This window comes from Octopus bimaculoides, chromosome 6 (genome assembly GCF_001194135.2).
Source record: "Octopus bimaculoides isolate UCB-OBI-ISO-001 chromosome 6, ASM119413v2, whole genome shotgun sequence".
Taxonomy (NCBI): Eukaryota; Metazoa; Mollusca; class Cephalopoda; order Octopoda; family Octopodidae; genus Octopus; species Octopus bimaculoides.
In genome coordinates this window covers 77,126,565-77,149,177 of record NC_068986.1, presented here as the reverse complement: position 1 = coordinate 77,149,177, position 22,613 = coordinate 77,126,565, and the positions used below count along the sequence as shown (strand labels likewise).

Here is a 22,613-nt window from a genome sequence, read left to right as displayed (position 1 = left end):
TCATTACAGTATCGAAATGTGATTGTTTCAGTTAGTGGAATAGTTTCATTTTTAAAGTGAAAGTATTTGACCTGAGTGTTTTTGTTTCACTTTTGACACGTAATACTTAAATAGTGGAGGAGATATTATGTTGCCGTGGGCTCGAACTCTGCAAGAAGTTAAAAATTTTTTTTTACTAAAACACAACTGGAACCCTAAATAAGGCATGTGTAAAATTTGAATGAAATTGGTTGCGTAGTTCTCGAGTTTTAGGGATTCACACAGACAGACAGACAGACAGACAGACAGACAGACAGACAGACAGACATTCTCATTTTTATATATATAGATTAACACAGAAATAGATATGGTGGTTAACTGCAAATGAAATTTAAATTTAAACTGTTTAAACTGCAATAAACTGAATTTTTTTTTTTTTTGGATTCCAGATTATATATAATTTTTATCCATTTCAAAATAAACAAAATGCAACACTTAACTAAAGTATTATCTACATCATACACACACACAACTCTCTCTCTCTCTGGGAATAACAACATATCCACATTAATGTTATATTACTCACTAATCATGTGGAAGAAAAGTAAAATTTTCACAAACCTATATATACTTTGATGTGAGAAAAAAAGATTTCCAACAAGCTGAACTACTGTAATGATATTTCAAGCTGTTTAAAGTTCTATGCTTTATCACAATATTTCATCAGCATTTTAACATTATCAGTTTCACCCTGCAATTAACTGAATAACTAACAAAAAACCCACTTATCTGCAGAGAATGAGAATATTCAATTATGATAAGACACTAAATTTTCAATTTCATTTATCTTTAATTTTATTAGCCGTTCATTTTATTTCACAATCGTTACTCATATATATAGATATATCATCATCATTTTTTTTTATGTCCACTTTTCCACCATACTTATCAGTAACAATCAAGATTTTCATTTCTTTCCATTTCAATTCAACTATTTATCTATCTGTATATCTAATGACATATCAATTTATCTGTATATCTATGGGTATATCTGTAGACTTACCAACCTACCTATCTATCTATCATATTGATTTTCCTTTCTGTAGATGTATGTATCTGTCTAATCTGACAATATGAATAAGCATTTAAACCTAATAACAAAAGAAAAAAAAGAACAAATTGAATAATGGTAGAGCCCCAGCATGACCACAGCCTTTGAGCTGGAACACGCAAAAGAGTAAAAGCGTAACATCCAAAGCTATTTACTTAGGCTATTTCACTTTCTCTATCAATTGCCAATTCACTGCCTTTGCCTTCAGTATTTAGTTACATATCTTTACATTCCAAGTTCAAATCTCTCCAGTGCACTAGTTAATACTTAATTTAATCTATTATTTGTAACCTTCAGCTAATGTTATAACTCAACGATAGTATGGTTAAGAAATTCACTGCCCAACCATGTGGCTCTGAGTTCAATTGCAATGCATGGAACTTTGAATAAATATTTTCTACAACAGCCTTGATTATGCAATGCTTTGACAGTGGAACTTGGTTGACAAACTGTGCAAGAGCTCAGTGTGTGTGTGTGTGTGTGTGTTGGATCCTTTTGTCTCTTCATTTAGTTTGATACATAGGAATCAGTAAAATAAGTACTAGACTGAACTTGGTATTGAGATGAAGCAGGCTGCTGCCAATGTCTGTCCATTCCCTACAAGGGATAAACAGTTGAATGTGGAGAGAGCAAGGTGGGTAAATGTGTCAACTATTTCAACCAAAGACAAGGAAACATCTACATTGTTTCTCAATCATGCCAGATATAGCAGCCAAATCTCCTTCATATCACATCCTACTGATTTAAAAACATAAAGCACACACTGGACAGAACAATGACATGCAATATATGTTTACGTAACAATATTTTCCGAACAGTTGCAATGACCTAGATGACAATAGGTTATCAGGTGGCTGTCTTGCTTCCTGAAGTTAATGTTGCAGATTAAAAGGTTACATGCATCACAGAACTCCAGTAGCCTAGTTCCTTCATCGTTCCAGGAAGCAATACCATGGCCCCCATGTACACCAGTGAAGATACCGGATTTCCATCCAACATGCCCATTAAAATTTCCAACTGCAAAGATGGGGTCATTGCCACTCGTCTTTGAGGTAGCCTGTAGACGGGTATCATAAAAATGGTCCTTCTGATCATTTGGTAGGCCCGCTTGTGGGGCGTAGCCAGAGATAATTGTAGCTGTGCTGTTCTGCAGGACTAGCCTGAGCTTAAACACTCTATCGCATACCCTGACAACCTCTATGACCTTATCCACCCATTTCTCTGCAAGGAGTATGCCTGCACCCTCTACTCCATTCATGTTACTTTGCCAGAAGATTTTATACCTATGTACCTTGCCTGTGAGGACCCTAGCTAAAGCTCCTCTCCATCTTACCTCTTGTATGCAGCATACATCAACACGTCTCCTTTCAAGCATCTCCACAGCCTCACTAGACCTACCTTTCAGTGTGCCTACATTGACAGTACCAACTCTGAAAACTGGGAAAGGAATGTGGGGTGAGGCTTGGGGAGGAGAGATGTTATTCAGCGCCTATAATATATATAATACAATATATATATTATAATATTTATATTATAATATATATATTATAACATATATATACCATCCTCATCATCATCGTTTAACATCCGCCTTCCATGCTGCAATGGGTGAGACAAATATACACACAACAGGCTTCTTTCAGTTTCTGTCACTCACAAGGCTTTGGTTAGCCCAAAGCACTATAGCAGAAGGCACTTAACCAAAGTGCCACACAGTGTGACTGAACTCAGAACCATGTGGTTGAGAAGCAAACTTCTTATCAGACAGCCATGACAGTGCCTATGTAGTTGACAATTTTTCACGATAATGAAAAAAAAATCATCATTACTAGAATTGTTTGAATTTTCTTTCTTTCAACCCATTGCCATTATTTAAAACAAAAGATTTCTTTATTATTTCACTAGACTTTTTAACAAAAATGTTGCCAAAATGTAGACTAAATATGTCCTCATCAAAATTTATTGAGATGGCTGACCTAAAGATATCATTAACACGCCATCAAATGAAACAACAAATTCACAACAAACAGAATAAATACAGTAACAACAACAAAGAATGGAAAATCAGTATTTGTTATAACAACATTCGCCTCTTACAACACACATATGTAACAATTCTTCAACTAGGAGACACACCGTAATAACAAATATGCATAATTCAAAACAGAGACACATATAAGCAATTCACAAATACACTATACTGAGTGACTGACATTCAACAAAATGAAATGAGTTCATTGGTTGAATACTGATTATGTAAGCCTCACATGTAACTATGTTATGTAACAAAACATTCCAGTAAGTAACAATGATACTTCTTTTACACAATGATATGCAATTATATATTTCTGTAACACATTTCAGACATAACACTCTGTATAATACAATGACATGCAATATATGTTTTTATAAAGACATTTTGCAGAGAGTGGCAATGACCTAGATGACACAGGTACTCACATAAAAATAGCCTACATTGAAAAGTAGGTTTCATGCACTCTAAAATATGGTGAACAACCAACTACATACACAATATATTTTTGAGTTAATAATGGAGTTTATGTGGTTGCACAAACACCTCATGTCTCTGGTCCTCATATTGTAGAACACTGGCAAATCTCTTACTTTCTGCTTCTCCATTTGCTAAATAAGCTTGTCACATATATTTTCTTCTAGCTACATAATCAAAGTCTCTGCTGCTCCCATTTATGGCTCTTTCCACTTCATTGTTCCACAACCACATCAACCTTAGGCTGGCCAGAACCTTGCATTAGCCATAGATTTAGTCCAACTCTCAATAGGTTGTCCTACAAGTACTTCCAGTTGCCCCCTGTGTTATGTTTCTATTTCTTCCTTCTTTTTATCAGTTGCCTCAGTTAAAACTTCTCTAAATTTCTGGCAGTTTCATAGATCTTTAAGCTACTATATCTTTTTCCAAACTGGTTTGTGTGTCTGAGTCCCTCTAGCTGTAAGTCTGAAGTCACAAACCACTAGCTTATTTCAAGATAGACAGCTGTGAATGCAAAATCTTTCACTGGTGAAGAATGTATAACCCATTTTCCAGAAAGGACAGTCAATCTAGCATGTACTTCCACAGGACTGATAGGTGATCAGGTAAATGGCTGGTATCTTCAAGTTAGTGTTGCAGATCAAGTCATTTGCATCATGAAACTCCAACAGTCTGTACAGAATTTTGTCTCAGGCTGGCTGATACAAACACATACACAAGGTCATGTATAGATGGACTTTCCTATTAATATTGACACATGAAGGTCTTGTTGAACCAACAAGATGACTTACTTAGGATTCAAGGTAATTAAGTATTCCAGACATGTACCCTTAACATAATTTTCAAGTAAAATCAACATGGCAGTAAGTCAAGGCTGGATCTCTGAACTACAGGTACAATCCACCCGGTGGGCTTGTACACAATTCTTATTTACTAAAATTCACTCAAAAGACTTAGGTCAATCAGATTATAGTAAAGACATTTAGCCAACATGCTACACAGTGATATTGAACTAAGAACCTCAAGATTGTAAAGTGAGCTTCTCAATTACTGATGTCATGACTGTGTCCCAACGACTGGCACCCATGCCAACGTCATCTCCTTCATTGGACACGAAACTCAGCATGCGAAGACTTATTGGGGCAAGCGAAATAGGGATAGCACCTGTGCCCAGCGTCGCCTTTCTGGCACTTGTGCCCGTGACATGTGTAAGGATTTTCGAGCGAGATCGTTGCCAGTGCCGCTGGACTGGCTCTTGTGCGGGTGGCACATAAAATGCACCATTTTGAGCGTGGCCATTGCCAGTACCGCCTGACTGGCCTTCGTGCTAGTGGCACATAAAAGCACCCACTGCACTCTCTGAGTGGTTGGCGTCCAGCTGTAGAAACTCTGCCAAATCAAATTGGAGCCTGGTGTAGCCATCTGGTTTCACCAGTCCTCAGTCAAATCGTCCAACCCATGCTAGCATGGAAAGCGGATGTTAAACGATGATGATGATGATGATGATGATGATCACACACACACTCACATAAACCACATGCAAGCATATTTCACTGACTACATTCAGTATTCCTGCTATGACCAACCCATTTTTTAATAAATTATATGCATGATTACTTTAGCCAGAACATTCAAAGACACAAAAATCTGAAAGAGATTTAGCTCCCAGTTATAGCAGATCATGATCCATCATCCTCCTAATGTACTTATTCTCATTTTCTAGTCACATGGATCCAATCCAATCCATTCAATAAACACACTTTTCATACACCTAACAGAATGGATACAAGATGATTACAAAAACAAAACACCCTTAAATTATATTAATCTTGAATATTTCAGAAAAGATGGAATGGTCATATCTTGACAAGTGAAAGTTGACAGATAGAAACTATATGGTATCCTACAAGAAGAACTTCACTTGTTCTTCAATTGTAGATTTTATCCACCACTTGGTTAACCCTTTAGCATTCAGATTACTCTATCAAATGTAATGCTTATTTATTCACAGTTTTGAATTAATCATGTATTATCTCATAGTTTCAGTGTTTCAATGATATTAGTGTTTACTTTAAGAATAACATTGTAGGGTAGGTGTGAAAGGCTACATCTGGCCAGTTTGAACATAAAACAGGTAGAATATTTGGATCAGATATGGCTGGTTTCAATGCTAAAGGATTAAACATTACCACCCAATCCTTGGATGCCTTGAGCAAAGGCCACTCTCTGGTAATAATTTAGGCCAGATCTCTAGTATAATATAACTTCACTACTTCCTTCCACCAATTTTGAAGACCCTAAAAATCTGAAATATAGTCATAGAGGTCACCCTTTCATCTAAAATGTTAACAGAAAGCTATAAATCAGATCAGAAATGCTCAAAGCAGAGTGTGATGGCCACAGCAAAAAAAAAAAAAAAAGAAAAAAAAAAAAGGAAAATCAAGTGGAATTGGTCAGGAAATGAAAATATCAACAAATGAAAGTTTTAGTTTAAAGAACTTTGAAAAATAGAAAACTAGAAAGATAATCCGTCAACAAACATATCCATAATATAGTGAGTTGGAAAACTTTAAAGATTGTTCCTGCAGTTTGAAGACAAAAAACATCTACGAGTGCTTAAAATTTGAAGAAAAAAGAAAAGAAAGAAAAAGAAGAGGTCACCAATAGTGAAAATATTGGAAAGTAAAGGCAATGCAGGTAGGAGTTGATAGGTAGGTACTCATGATCTTAATCTTCTTCATGATAAATGATGGTGATAGTGACGGTGAGCAAATTAAATTTACCCACTCTCCTCTGTTTTATATTTGCTTCTTAGCAATCACTCTACAAGTTGTGTTATACTTTTCCTTCCTCTCTGAAGAAGGACATTTGTCCAAAACATTTGGAAGTGTCTCTCCTCATGACAAACATATTGTATCTTTTTTTTTTTTTTTTAATATGTTATCTACATCTTTAATAAATTCACCTTAAACATTAGTGAGATAGGGATGAAATTCAATAAATGTTTCTCAAAAGATATTGTTACAAAAATGTGAACATTTCTAGTAGAGTCTTTTTTTATCTTCAGCACTTCAACTTTTAACAGAACCTAAAATATTTAGCTGCTTTAGAAAACTGGAAATTTTTTTTTCCAATGGTCATCAAAATTCTTGTTTCTATTATTTTTACTTATTGAATTGTTATCCCAATATCTATTTCAAGTCCAGTACTTATTCTATCAGTCACTTTTTACTGAACCACTAAGTTACAGGAATAGAAACAAACCACTTGTTAAGCAAAGAAATAAGCAGAAAGACACACACACACAAGCTGAGTTTCTGCAGTTTCCAAAGACGTGGCCAAGGTACAGTGCAATGGGACTGAACCTAAAACCGCAAGATTGTAATGCAAACTTAACCGCAAAACCATGCTGGCACATTTTTTTAATATTTGTTCTCTTTGTAATTGAGGTTTCTTTTGTTGATGTCATTACTGTCGAGTTAGAATTTTAGCAAAACTAAAAATGTACATGAATAACATTATAGCAAAGGTTGTTTCATACAATAGCATGAGAGGAAACAGTTCAAGATTGACAGTAAAATTAAAATCTTCACTTCATTCCCTGCAACTTGCTATTTTACTTTCAACTAAAATTAAATTCTAGAATTTAAAGTACAAAATAGACACTTAATTGATTTTTATATCAACAATAATCAGAAGCTTGCCTTCAACTGGCTTTGCTTTTTGTGCATTGGGGAAGTTGTATGTGTGTCATTAACATCATTTTAGTGTCCACTTTCAATGCTGGCATAAATGCATGCATGCATGCATGCATATGTATATGTGCTTATATGGGTACAGGTGTGTGTATGTGAGCACATATGTGGATACATAAATGTATGCATGTGCACATGTAAATGCAGGTATACTTGTGAATGTGTGTGTGTGTGTGCACAAGAGTGTGTCTATGTACATGAGTGTGTATGCATGTGTATCATTAATTTTACACACACTTTCCATGCTGGCATATCTGCGAGGGTATTATGTCTGCATATGTGTATGTCGTTTTAAAAAGGAAATAGAAAACATGAAAGATAACCAACAACAATAGGGAAAGGGAGAAAAGAAGTAGAGGTGAGAGGAGGATGTAAAGAAAGAATGAAGAGGGAAGAGAAGGAGCTGGATCAATACTTGATAGCAGTCAGGTCAGAACTGCAGACAATGGCATCAATTGTTTTCATTCAACAATAACTCTAAAGAATTACAGACCGAATCACTGAGACAGTAGTAACATTACAACATTGGACTAGATGATGCTTTAATGAATCTGGATCACAAACTTATCCCCAGGTCACATCCCACCATTCTAACTTCACTGATTCCATGGAGTCACCTAAACAATATAATTTTCATATGTTCTATCTATTTGCAAAATACCAGTCTCATTAAAAAAAAAATTTAATTAGCTTTGCACCCACTTTTACTTTTCATCTGAATAAGAAGTGCCAAACTTCAAAGACTGATAGAACAACATTATCTTTAAGACCACAAATCTGACACAAATGCTTGCATTTAAGGTACTCAAAGGCCAGGTCATGGAACTAAACTGGCAGATGGATTAAATCATTCACTCATGAAGAAGCATGGTTCTTCTGAAAGGTTTCCATATAATGTGTCCACCAAATTTCATTGACAAGACTTGGATGATCCAACTCTACAGTAAAAAGAGACATTTTCCCCCAAGATGCTATGCAATGAGATTGGACCTTAAAACATGTCACAGCAAAACAAACTTTTAATCACACAGTCATGCCTGACCCCATTAAGAGAAAAACAGTAATTACAAAAGTAGGACAAATGTTATTTACATAACAGAATATTGCTTTATTTTCTTCTGTATTCACTTTCAGTAATTGAAAATAATTTCTAATTGCCAAAAATATGCAGGGAAAAGTACTGCTGAGAAAATTTAAAGATATCTCATTATTTTTTTTTCATTTTATTATTACTATTATTAAGGCAGTGAGTTGGCAGAATCATTAGCATGCCAAGTGAAATGCTTAGCAGTATTTCATCTGCTGCAATCTGCTGAGTTCAAATTCTGCCTAGATTGACTTTGCCTTTCATCCTGGGAGCGATGTGATTAACTGTCCCCCTCCCCATAAAAATCTAGGCCTTGTACCTATAGTAGAAAGGATTATTATTATTATTATTATTATTGAGTGAGAGAACAGTGCATGCCATCAAAGTGACACTGGGGTACAAATATACGAAGCCCAATATACCCATCGTGACTACCTATCTGATAAGGGTACGTCAGGCACATCCACCACAACCATATGTGCGCAACATGGTGACCTTGCAGCGCATGACCTTGCAGGTGGGGCCCAGTTAGAGTTTTCTTCAGGTCAAGTAGCTCATCCCATTCAAAGGGTCCCTGAATACAGGTTGTTTAAGGATGATGAATGAAACACCCATGTCTCCGTAGGTGAATTATTCACACCCCAAAGAATTCCTCAACACATGACTATGATGCTTCCCCACAACTTCTGCTCGTCATCAGAGATGCACATATTGTCAGCCACCAAGGGGCATGCTCAACTAGTTATGGTTAAACAACTGACAAGCAAATCTGTGGTATTGAGCAGAATATTTGCTGTAGCCCTGGCAGTAATAGTTCCTGTTATTGAATTTAGCATTTAATTGAGAATAATAATAGGTTTATTAAATGTGGAACAAGAGAAGGAAAAGAGTAAGAAGAGAAAATGGATGTGTACTGTATATGAGTTAAGAGTACTTCATGAGCACATCAGTCCAGAGATACAGCATAAAAGATAAATATTGAAGACTGATGCAAGCAAACATCAGTTGGTTTAAATGTCACTCACAGCATCAGTTCTAGACCTATTAAAGAAGGTGATTAGTCAAAATAAATTCTAGTCTTCTATTAGGTTGTCAAGTATGAAATTTGTAGTAAGGTATATGGTAAATTTGACAGCTGCTCATTTTGTGCCATTATTATATTTTGACAATCTTTATTTTTTGCTAGAAAGCTGACACATCTATTTCTTTATTCAAACTCATTTTGCACTTTATAAGTATTTATAAATCATTTTTTTTTTTTTGCTATTTTAGTTTAGAGATGGATAAGTCAGAAATTCGTACAGTTTTGAATATGAGTTCTTTCTTGGAAATACAGCATCACAGATAGCTTGGAATATCAATGGAGTATTTCATTCTAATGTTATACACAGCAGACAGTATCAAATTGGTTTGCAAAATTTCATTCTGGCAACTTTGACCTTACGAATGAGCAATGCAGTCAACCAGAAACAAGGGTGAATAATGACAAACTGAAAGCCACTGTCAAGTCAGATCCATCTCAAAGTGCCTGTGAATTATTGTTGTTGTTTGGTGTTAGCAAACAATATTGACTCACCTAGTTCAAATCGGTAAAGTGAAAAAGTTGGATAAGTGGGTTCCACATGAACTCAATGTCAATCAGAAACAGTAACGTTTGGAAGCCTGCATTATGCTACTTCCTCATCACAAAAGTGAATCATTTTTGAATCGAATTGTAACATGTGATGAGAAATGGATCCAATACACACAACTGTAAACATTCAGCACAATGGTTGGACAAAGATAAGCCACCAAAACACAGTCCAAAAAGCAAAATTCATCAAAAGAAACTGATGGTGTGTGTTTGGTGGTCTAGTGCAGGTGTGATCCATTATGATTTCATTAAACCTGACTCATTAATCACAGCCAAAGTATACTGCAGCCAACTGGACCAAATGATGCAGAAACTTACAAAAAACAGCCTAGATTAGTCAACACATCCACTCCTGTTTTATTGCAAGACAACACCAGACCACACGTCGCAAAAATGACATTGGCAAAACTACAGGAGTTGGAGTTGGAAGTTCTCCATCATCCACCATACTCACCTGATTTTGTCCCCACTGACTATCAGCCACTTCTTCTAGAACTTGGATAACTTTTTGATAGAAAAAAACTTAATTCTGACGATGCTGTAAAACAGGCCTTCCGAGATTTTATTGACTCTAGATTGCCATGCTTTTACAGTTCTGAGCTGGATAAGGTACCGCTGAAATGGCAAAAGTGTATTGACAATATAGGCGCATACTTTGATGAATAAAAAGATTCCTTGTATTTATAAAACATTAGCAACCTTTTTTTTTTCTACAAATTTCATACTTGATGACCTAATAATAACAATTTTCTACTTCGTCATTGTTTTCTGCCTTTACAAGTGCAAAAAGCATCCAGCTTTGTCTACTCCTATTCACCAAACATTCTTCACCTGATTACTTTATACAATACTGATCCAAGTTAGAATCACAATTTTTATAACCAGAAACACATATGAAATTACTTTAAGAAAAAAGCAAAATAAAATAGTTGTGCCCCAGTTTTACCAACAATCCATAGATAACATTTATCACATTTATCTAAATGTTTGTGAACTTTGTGGCTAAGAATTTACTACTGATAAAAAAAAAAACCAGATAAAGCGACAATTTTCTTTAGTGCACAGTCAGTGCACAGTTAATACTATGACACATAGCCATTTCATCATGCAGCTATGCACGTTGCACAGTGACACCTTTCTGTGCCACCATCCTATTGCATAGCCAGCCCACATAAAAGGCACCCATGCCGGCTGTGCAAAGAGGGTACCCATGCAGGTGGCACATAGTGAGCAATTGTACCAACATACCAACAACACACAATGGGCTCCCAAGCCAGTGGTGTGTAAAGGACTCCCATGCCAGTGGAGCATAAGGAGCTCCTATGCAAATGGCACATGTAAAGCACCCATACCAATGACACCCAGTACACTCTATAAAGTGGTTGGCATTAGGAAGGGCTTCCAGCCATAGAAACCAAGCCAAAACAGACGACTAGAGCCTGGTGCAGCTCTCCAGCTTACCAATTCCCGTTTAACCATCTAACCCATACAAGCATGGAAGATAGACATTAAATGCTGATGGTGATATATTATAAAGCTATCCACATGTGTTAGGTATGTCTAAGTGGTCAAGAAGCTCACCTTGCAACCACATGATTTCAGGTCCAGTTCTACTGTATGGTAGCTTAGACAAATGTCTTCTACAAAAGCCCCAAGCCAACCAACGCTTGCCTTGCGAGTGAATTTGTAGATCAAAATTGTGTAGAAGCACATCGTGTGTGTGTGTGTGTGTGTGTGTGTGTGTGTACACATACATACACATATCACCATCATCATTTAACATCTGTTTTCCATGCTGGCATGGGTTGAATGGTTTGACAAGAACTGGCAAGTCAGAGGACTGCACCAAGCTCTTATTGTCTCTTTTGATATGATTTGGACAAGTTGAACGCCCTTGATAGTGTCAACCATTTTTATAGTGAGTGTTTTTTCTTTTCATGGTATAAGTACCAGCAGGGTCACTAAGCAACTTGCAAAACAAAGTCCACTCAAGTGAGGGGGAGTAGTATTGAGGGAGGTAGCCTCGTGCCAGTTGTTGAGAGGATAAAAGAATAACAGAGGGAAAGAGATAGGTGTCTTGCAGTAAAAGAGACAAGGATACCCCAGTTGGAGATGGAGAAAGTGAAAGAGAGACTTAGAGAGAGAAAGATAGGATTAGACTGGGTAAGTGGGCAGGGGAAGGACAGGGGGGAGTTTTCATAAGAATATGAGGAGAGATGATTAGAGATGGGACAGAGATGACTATAGTAAGTGACAGTGAGAGATTTAGGAGTGGCTCAGTGTGGCGTTAGTTTATCTTAGATATGGAGAGGCATTGGGAGTGATAGAAGATAAAAGGGGTGATAGGGCTGGAGTGTAGTAAGAAAGAGAGGGTACAACTGGAAGAAGACAAGTTGGAATGAAAGTGATTCTGGGGGGGTGAGGTGGGGGAAGAAAAAGGACCGTAATGAAAGGGGTGATGTAGTATGTGCCTATTCTACTCTCAGGTGATTATGGTAGATAAATAATACCACCACAGATGAAGTGATGAATGTTAGGGAATGAGATGTGGATGAAAAACTTTACGGTGGGGTGGGTGCAATAAGAATCGAGGTGGGGATTGAGAATGGAGGTTTGTGTGTGTGTATTTGTATTCATCCCACCACTGCTTGAGAACAGGTGTTGGTTTGTTTATGTCCCCACAACATTATCAGTCCAGCAAAAGAGACCAATGGAATAAGCACCAGACTTAAAAAATAAATATTACAGTCAATATGTTCGACTGAACCTTTCAAGGTGATGCTCCAGCAAGGCAGCAGTCTAATGACTGAAACAAGTAAAACATAAAGGATAAACGTATTCTACGGTCCAGAACAGCACTCAATAACTAAATGTAGTTAACACTAAAATGCAGACGTAACTCCTCTCAAGAGAGCTCAAATTGTACTCTTACAAATGGTTGTATGTATAGAGAATATACAACCACTCCCTATAAACTCTTCAGTTTTCGGCCTCTAATACACTGCCATGGAAACTTATAATACTTCCTAGTTACATTCCAAAGGCTGGGTTTCCTTTTCAAAGGCAAAAGATACTTCAACTTTTAACAACTATCTCTAGACAAAACATAAACACATCACACATTAGTGTTCAACCATCATACACACACCTACCCAGACCATCTACTTGATAAGATGTACACACATCACCTCCTCATATTTTTTTTACCATTTTTGTCTTTATTTAAAAAAAAAATATTTATAACATTTGAAGACAGACAGCTGGCAGAATTGTTAGCACACTAGGCAAAATGCTTACCAGCATTTCATTTAGCTTTACGTTCTGAATTCAAATTCAGACAAAGTCAACTTTTCCTTTCATCCTTTTGCGGGTCAATAAAATAAGTGCCAGTTGAACACTGGGATCGATGTAATCAACTTATCTCCACCTCCAAAATTGCTGGTCTTGTACCAAAATTTGAAATCAATATTTCTAATATTTGATTGACCATACATTACTTCCAGTGTAATTAGGAATGCCACAGAATCTTATATCCTATCTCCAACATTTCACCTATTTCCTCTCAACTTCATGACCTCAACTCTCTCACTTTCTTAAGGATGAAACCAACCCAAAATTGAGCCTTACAAGTGACCTTTTGTCCTCCAACCTAAGAGATAGAAATTACCCTTCCAACCCAAGCCAGCATGGAAAGCAGATGTAAAACGATAATGAACAATGAAGATGATGACTATGTTTAAATCAGTTTGGTCTTCAATCATCGTTACTAATTAATTGAATTTGAACTAGGAACCTTTATTTCTAAATTAAAGATAAAACTAGAAACCTTTATTTCTAAATGAAAGATAACATTTTTATCAACTATGCTACTGATTCATATGTTAGTGGTATAGTTTAGAAATAAAGGATCAAAGTTCAAATCTAGTTTGGTACCATGTATGTATCAGGGACATGCTATTAAGTTAGGCAATACTTACTGAGACTAAAATTATAAAGATTAATTATTAAATATAAAGTAAATGATGCCAATTCATTATAAAAACGTTAAAATATTGTCATGTTATTCAATGTAATTAATTCAATAAATGCTTAGTATTTTGATGTTAGACAGGCACTATTTCTCATATCTCTAAATCTCATGCATGGATACATACACACACAAGAGTGATGCTATTGTAGTCTACCCATCGTACCTGCTTGGATTGGCACTCCGTTGGTTACGACGACGAGGGTTCCAGTTGATCCAATCAACGGAACAGCCTGCTCATGAAATTAAAGTGCAAATGGCTGAGCACTCCACAGACACGTGTACCCTTAACGTAGTTCTCGGGGAGATTCAGCACGACACAGAGTGTGACAAGGCTGGCCCTTTGAAATACTTGTACAACAGAAACAGGAAGAAAGAGTGAGAGAAAGTTGTGGTGAAAGAGTACAGCAGGGTTCGCCACCATCCGCTGCCAGAGCCTTGTGGAACTTTAGGTGTTTTCACTCAATAGACACTCACAACGTCCGGTCTGGGAATTGAAACCGCGATCCTACAACTGCGAGTCCGCTGCCCTAACCACTGGGCCATTGCGCCTCCACTCCTGCTTGGATTATATCAGGGCTAAACATAAATGGCCCAGAAAGGAGAAAGCGGGCAGCCACGATGCATGCACGAAACACAACCCGACTCTTCCCCTTTTCCCTTGAGCACTCACTGCCCACAGCTAGGACTGCTAGCTCTCTTTCTTTGTTTCAGCACCCTACACATGGTGTCATGATGCCACTCTCACAATAGGTATCATCTGACAATATATTCACTCACTCTGTTTTTGTTTAAACTGTACAAGCCAGAATGCCATAATATCATGCAATGGATCTCTAATAAAAATAAAAATTATTATATTCAGTGAGTGTTTATTCTTCATTTACATGCAGCCCACACATCTAATCAGCACATTGCCAAACTAGCAATGAAAACATTCATATACTCACTAAAGTGGTGAACCCGACATTGGAGAAAAGCAAGACATTTCTCACATGGCAATACAGAGCATCATAACATTTCTTTCACCAGACTCACACACTCGGCAAGTAACAATGGCTTCACCTTCCATAGCTGCTGTTTCTCAACTACCTGTGCCTATTTTCACCGAAGGCATTTCCATTTGCTGCTGTTGTCCATAGACATTTTGGACCTCGATGTGGATTCTGTGTTACACCAACAGTGTGGTTCTAAATGGAAACCTCTTGCGTTCTTTTCAAAACAGCTCAAACTAGCCCAAACCTGTTACAGTACTTTCAGTTGTGAACTGATCGCCATCTTCCTCACAGTCAAACATTTCCAGCACATGCTGGAAGGCAGGAATTTCACGATCTACACTAATCACAAGCCGCTGTCCTTTGCTTTGCAAGCCCAACAAATTCTCACCCTGAGATACATATTGCTTGGATTTCATTTCCCAATTCACCAGTGATATCCAGCACGTTCCTGGAAAAGAGAATATCGCTGCTAATGCCTTGTCTCGTTTATTGACTCCATATTCTCATCTGCCGAGATCAATTTGGATACCATGGCTAAAGATCAACCATGAGTAGAAGACACAGATAACAAACCAGAGTTCTCTCCCTTTGACATTCAACAACTACCTGTGACACCTTTTGAGATTCTTTGTGATATCTCCACCAATTGCCCTTGTTCATTTGTGCCCAAGAACCACAGACGCTGAGTGTTTTCTGCGCTACATAACATCTCCCCACCTGGTATTACTACAACTTTTAAGCTAATTTCAACTCGTTTCATCTGGCCCAACATGAGGCGAGATATCACCAAATGGACCAGGAACTGCCTGCCTTGCTAGAAAGCAAAGGTTCACAGGCATATCAAAGCATCGCTGGGAACATTCACCCATCCCGACGCTCGTTTCCAGTATATCCATATAGACCTTTAAAAACACTGGCCCTTGAGTCAGGGATATACGTACTTGTTGACATGCATAGACCATTTCTCATGATGGCTGGAAGCCATGCTCATCACAGATATGTCATCACCAACTGTGACTCAGGCACTCTTATCGGGTTGGATTTCTCAAGACAGAGGTCGGCAATTTGAATCTCAACTTTTCTATGATCTGACAAAAATTCTCCCTTGGAATTTACTACAACCAACAAGATAGTGTCTTTTAACAAAGCCACAAGGAAGGCAAACAACAACCATTTTTGTAATCTCATATAAAAATCCCATGACACAGTACATAGAGTTTGTCAAGGAAGTAATAGGAGCAGGGATCATTTGTTAACTTAATAATCCTTTCTACTAAAAGCACAAGGTCTGAAATTTGGGAGGAGGAAGAGACTAGTCAATTACATCAACCCCAGTGTTTCACTGGTACTTAATTTATCAACCCCAAAAGGACAAGAGACAAAATCAACCTCGGCAGAATTTGAACTAAGAGCGTAGTGATAGGCAAAATGCCACTAAATATTTCGCCCAGCATGCTAATGATTCTGCCAGCTCGCCACCTTAGTTTGTCAACCTAATACTGCAAAGACAAAAGGACTCCCCCACCCCTCAGTAAAAAATCTGAAAGAAGATGATGCTTAAATACTTATCAGTCTCCATAATAGCATCTCCATATAGCTGGTTATCTTGTACAAAACAACTGTGAATGACATGAAAACTTCATCTAATGCACCTAACATATTACAAGATGTTAAGGCAATACTCAGAATTGACCATAAGGTGATACATAAAGTGAAAGGAAGGTTCTAACATTGAGAATACAGATGCATATGATGGCTGTTAATATTCTTAGAGAATCTAAGGAATTTGGAAATGAGTTGTTGTTAATGAAGAGCTGTTAGCTAAATAAAAGTATTGTCTTCAATATAAATATTCTATCAGTCACTGTTATGTGATTAAGAAGTAGCTTTGCAGCCATATGATCCTAGATTTGATTTCACTAAATGGAAATTGGAAGACTGGAACTGCAGAAGTCCAGTGTGTGTGTATACACATGCATCTGAATGTATATATGTCTATCTTTTACCAAAGCATATCATGAAGGATGAAAACAAAATTTGATGAGAAACATGAAAACTGATGGTCTGTGAGCCAAGACACTTGAGATATTCATTTTGTATCCATTGACAGAGAGTCCCCTGTCACTCTCAGAAATCCAGTAAACCAAGAATCTGTCCATTGGAGTTCACCATGAACAGCTTAAAAATTAACTATCGAGGATAATGCTCTGTGTCATAAGACCCAAAATATTCTGAATTGGAAGGCAGGGGTTTGTCTGAACTCATTTGAGCACTTATGCTCAGTAACATTAACAGTCAATCGGTGAAGGCTATGGTCAGTCCTTTTTCTCAGGCTTAAACCAATAATAGAGAAGCATTAAAAAAGAAGTATAAAATGCTAACTATGAGAGGTTGTTAAATTAAGACTGAGAAGAATAAAAGAAGTCTTATTCCATGTGCAATCATCAGAGGTTAGTTAACCAATGAAGAACATGAAAAAAAGAGGTTTTTGACAGCTCCAAATATCAAGCAATTACTGACTTACATAGTTAATTAAGTCGTGCAAGCTGTTATCCACTGATACAAAAACAGAAGACGAGTAATTATATGGGTTTTGCATTTATGGGTCAAGTCTCAAAAATAGTTGATTTTTATCAAAGTTAGTATAAAATTGCTGATGATGTTGAGCTTCAGGCCAGCCCTGACTGAGTGAATCTATGATCAAAGACATTCCAACCGTGACAATTTCATCTCTTTCTCAAACAATATATTTAGGACTACGTAATCCAGTGTGTCCATTCTCTTTTAAAGATGGCTAAGTGCAATACAAGGAAGATTTGGTTATTTCTAATAGATTGTAGAGCCATGAAACAGCTCCTTCATTTGCTCAAGTTAGTATAGGATAGTGTTAGCTAGGATAAAATTCAGTTTGTGGTTTGTACTAGGGCAAAGAAACACATATCATATTTCTAGTAAAACTAGAATGTGAAAATAAAACAACTTCACATTCATTGATCTAGAGAAGGCCTTTTGCTAAATTCCACACTGTTGGAAAAATTAAGAGACATGAATAACTTCTGAGAGTATTTTAAGCTGCATAAACGGTTGTTGTAAGCAAGATAAATTCAATTGGGTATTTATAGCTCTCCTGCTATTCATTATTGGTTTTAAGAAATGACGCAAAAGTTAAAACACCACTGAAAACATTAGACTAGATAACACCACACTCCCTTGTACTAAACGTTTACTCACAAACAACTAGTACAAAGAGAAACACACTATATAATGTTGTGCATTGACAGAAACTGTTAGAATAAATATTTCAATATCATTCCTCAACATTTTAACATCTACATAGATAAAATATATAGAAGTGTTGATTCAATTAACTACTCCCTACTGGAACCTCCACCTCTCCTCAACACTATACAAACTAAAAGATAGAGTACTTTGTAATTTACAAAACAATATATAATTATAATATGAAGAAATCTGATAAAGCATTCAACTGGAGATAATCTTATTTTCATTTAATAGAGAAAATCTTGGCCTATTTCTTGCTATGTTCTCCTCTATTTTACTTCATTTATTCTTGCTCTAAAAAGCACTGGTGATAGTATCATGCAAAAAGCACTGGTGATGGTGACACTTAAAAAAGCACCCAGTACACTCTGTAAAGTGGTTGGTGTTAGACAGGGCATTCAGCTGCAGAAACCAAGCTAAAACAAACTATGAAACCTAGTGTAGCCCCTGGCCTTATCAACTCCTGTCACGCCGTCCAACCCATGCCAGCATGGAAAATAGACATTAAATGATAATGATATCATGACTCACAGTAGCTGGAACATTAAGGACCTATGCAACTGATAAATTCCAAAAGTTCTAACTTTACTACAGCCCCTTTGATATACACTTGTGCAAGGCACCTAATTCTTATTTCAGTTGCTTGGCTGACAACAGGTTCCATTCTAATTTCATTGTAGAGTGCTAAGCTGTAGATGGGTCATATGATAATGAAATCAATAGTTAAAACTAAAATGTCCTGCCCATTTAAACATTCAGCTGTAACAGCAAACAAAAAAAAATTAAAACAGAGATACATAAATTGATACTTGAATATATGGATGTAAATCCACCATCAGGTTTAAGACAACCACCTGGCCTTTAACCGTCTTTAGCAGAGTCCACTCTATTGTAGCCTTGAACTTGATCAAAAATCAATCAACTGGACACAAAGGAGCAGGGCTTCTGAAAGAAATTTTATCACGGATAAAAGTTCTGCCCGCCTTTCACTCCCCAAGTCAGCCAACTCACCAATATTTTTTTTTTTTGCTAATTTTGGCACAAGGCCAACACTTTTAGGAGGAGTGAGTAAGTTTGATGTAATCATCAACCCCAGTGCTCAATAGGTACTTATTTTATCAACCCTGAAAAGGTGAAAAGCAAAGTCAGCCTCTGCAGCATTTGAACTCAGAACATAAACAGCAAGAAGAAATGCTGCTAAACAGTTCATCTGATGTGCTAATGATTCTGCCAATTCATTGCCTTAATAATAAGAATAATAATACTCTTTCCATCTATAAGGACAAAGCCTGGAATTTTTTGTGGGGAGGGGAAATTGGTTGCATTGAACTCAGCATTTGACTGGAACTTATTTTCTCAACCCAAAAGGATGAAAGGCTAAGTTGACTTTGGCAGCAATTGAATGCAGGATAAAAAGTCAGAAGAAATGCTACTAAGCATTTTGTCCAGCACAGTAAAGTCTGCTCACTTGCCACCCTAATAATTCTTTCTACTATAGATACAAGGTCTGAAATTTCAGGAAAGTGGGTAAGTCCATTACTTCAACCCCAGTGCTCAATCGGTACTTATTTTATTGAACCCAAAATGGTGAAAGTTAAAGTCAACCTCAGTAGAATTTGAACTCAGAACAGATGAAATGTTGCTTAGCATTCTGTCAGATGCACTTATGATTTTCTAAGGTCACTGCTTTCATAATAATAATAATAATAGTTTCTGCCAAAGGTACAAGGCCTCGAATCTGGGGGAGGGGGTTACTTGAATCAATACTTTATTTTACTGAACCTGAAACAATGAATGCAAAATTTGAACTCAGAATGTAAAGAGACAGAACAAAAACTACAAACCACTTTTTCCAATGTTCTAACAACTCTGTCAAACAACCACACAAATAGCAAAATTTTACATAGGCAAGGTTAGAAATTTGAAGTAGGGGGAACATTCAATTATATCAAACCCTGTATTTGACTGGTACTTATGATTTGACAGGATCCAACAGGTCAGAGGATTGAGGTCTTGCTCCAATGTTTCAGTTTTGGCATGTACACACACACACACACACACACACACACACACACACACACACTAAACTAGTTGGGCATGTAAGAGACACAACTGCCCTCCTAAATTTAGGCAAAGTAAGAAAAAAGTTTTAATTTAACAAAAAAAGGCCAACAAATTATCAGTGATAAATTAATTGCCAGTTAATAATCAAAATTCTTAATAAATAACCTTAAATTTGTCTCATCATGGCAAATAACACAAACGATTTTATTGTCAATACAGTGTACGTGCAGAATGCAGCAAGCAAATTCAGATTAAAAAAGAATACACTAGGATTGCTCTTGCCAGTCAGACTGACTTTCCTAACAGTGACTGTGTACCTTTTGCTTTTAAACACACACTATCAAACCTTTCAAATAAAGAAGGAACTGAAAATGATAAAAACTCTGCTACAGTCAGTCCCAAATGCAATTAAGAAAGGAGGAAGGTGGGTAGGAGTAGGGTTAACAGCTCTATACTAGCAATTTTCTATGTTATAACTGATATACCAAGAGAATGTAATAAACTGTTTCTGGTAATGAGAAGGAGTCCTCAGAAACTGCATATGAAGTAATATAGTGGAAGCTGAAAGGAAGTACTGACAGGCAGCTACACCTGGGGACAACTGCAATCCATTCCCAAAGATTACAACAGATGGAGAACTCTTGTTGGCACCCTATTCTCCATATGAAGTCAAAGGAATTGAAGAAAATACTGATAAAAGTGATATCTCTGTAACCCACACAACTTCCTGAGTTGTCACCGAGAACAATTTTGTTACCAGTGACAATCAGTGTAACATAAAAACTTCATATCTCAACAGAACCTGGGTCTTCTGAATCTGAAAATATTTTGAATAACAAAAATGAGAAATGAAATGAATGCAATCTTAGTTTCTCCCCTAGCTTCATAAACTCCACTAGACAATAACACTGAAACAGACCAAATCAACTGATCTTAATACAGGATACATCAAAGGTATTTGATAAGGAGTTTAGTTTGAGAGAATTCAAAAGTTAATGATTTAAACATTATGCTTGGCTTACCTAAATAAATATCCAGCTTTATGCTGTTTTTGTAAAGTACTTACACTTTGTAAATACTTAATTATTAAAACAAGACAAAACAGTTTGTAAAGAAAGTGAAAAATATCTTTAGTAGACCGTGATGAAACTAAGTAAATACAGAGAACAAAAAAAAGATAAAATCCATGTTAGAAAAACTGATTACTGTATGAAAACAACAAGTAGAGTGGAACAAGGAATACTTGAAAATTATCACCAAAGTGCTACTGATCATGTTAACATCCACTTTTCCATGCTTGCAGGAGTCCAACACAATTTGTTAAGGCAGATTTTCTACAGCTAGATGCCTTCATGTCACCAACTTTTACCTATTAGCAAGCAAAGTAATAGCTCCCTATGAGCAGACATGCCTTTCACAGAAGACCAGAAACAAACAACAAGACAAGGATACACAACATACATACAGGGCTTCTTTCAGTTTCCATTCATCAAATCCACTTGCAAGGCTTTGATCAGCCTGAGGCTATAGAAGCTACCCAAGATGCAGTGCAGTGAAACTGAACAGCAAGACCATATGGTTGGGAAGCAAGGTTCTTAACTAAACAACTATGCCTGCACCTATACTCATATGCACCTATGACTTCATATTTCAATGAAGTCATACAGTAACTTAGACAAAGCTTCCATTATCAACTTTTTGGAACTTCTATTATATCTTTGGTCTTAAGATATGCAACACCTTCTACAGAATGAAGTACTCACAATAAGCTGGTCAAAAATGTACCTGGGAAGTTGGAGATGAAGGTTGACAAAATTGATGGAGAATACTTTGATGGAGCAGCAAATGTGAGGAATCTTCATAGTGATTTGGCAACAAGAATAAAGGAGTCTTCTCTGCTTCCTATCTATGTCCATTGTTATGGGAACCTCCAAAATCTTGGTAGCCAAGATACTATAACAGGATGTTGAACACACACACACCCCGCCCCTACAATCCTTTAGGAACTACTTAGAGCTGCTACAACTTTCTAGAGTACAGTACCAAACAACATGCTCTTTGAAAGAATCATGGTCAGTGAAAGAGGAAGTTCAAAATGTAACAAGATGGTCTTGTAGGTATCTATATATATAAAAATGAGAAAGTGTGTGTGTGTGTGTGTGTGTGTG

At 36.8% G+C, this 22,613-nt stretch overlaps 1 protein-coding gene across 3 annotated transcripts in view; it reads right to left on the bottom strand.

The window, feature by feature from the left end:
• Positions 1 to 22,613, bottom strand: part of LOC106869693 (NADPH--cytochrome P450 reductase) — a 65,395-nt gene that overhangs the window by 36,489 nt on the left and 6,293 nt on the right. The window contains exon 1 of one of the 3 annotated variants that reach the window (XM_052968890.1): positions 601 to 711. The exons of the other annotated variants lie outside the window; for them this stretch is intronic. The gene's annotated coding sequence lies outside the window, so the exon portion shown is untranslated. Of the gene's footprint in view, positions 1 to 600; positions 712 to 22,613 lie in introns of those variants that run through there. 3 annotated transcript variants of the gene reach the window in all.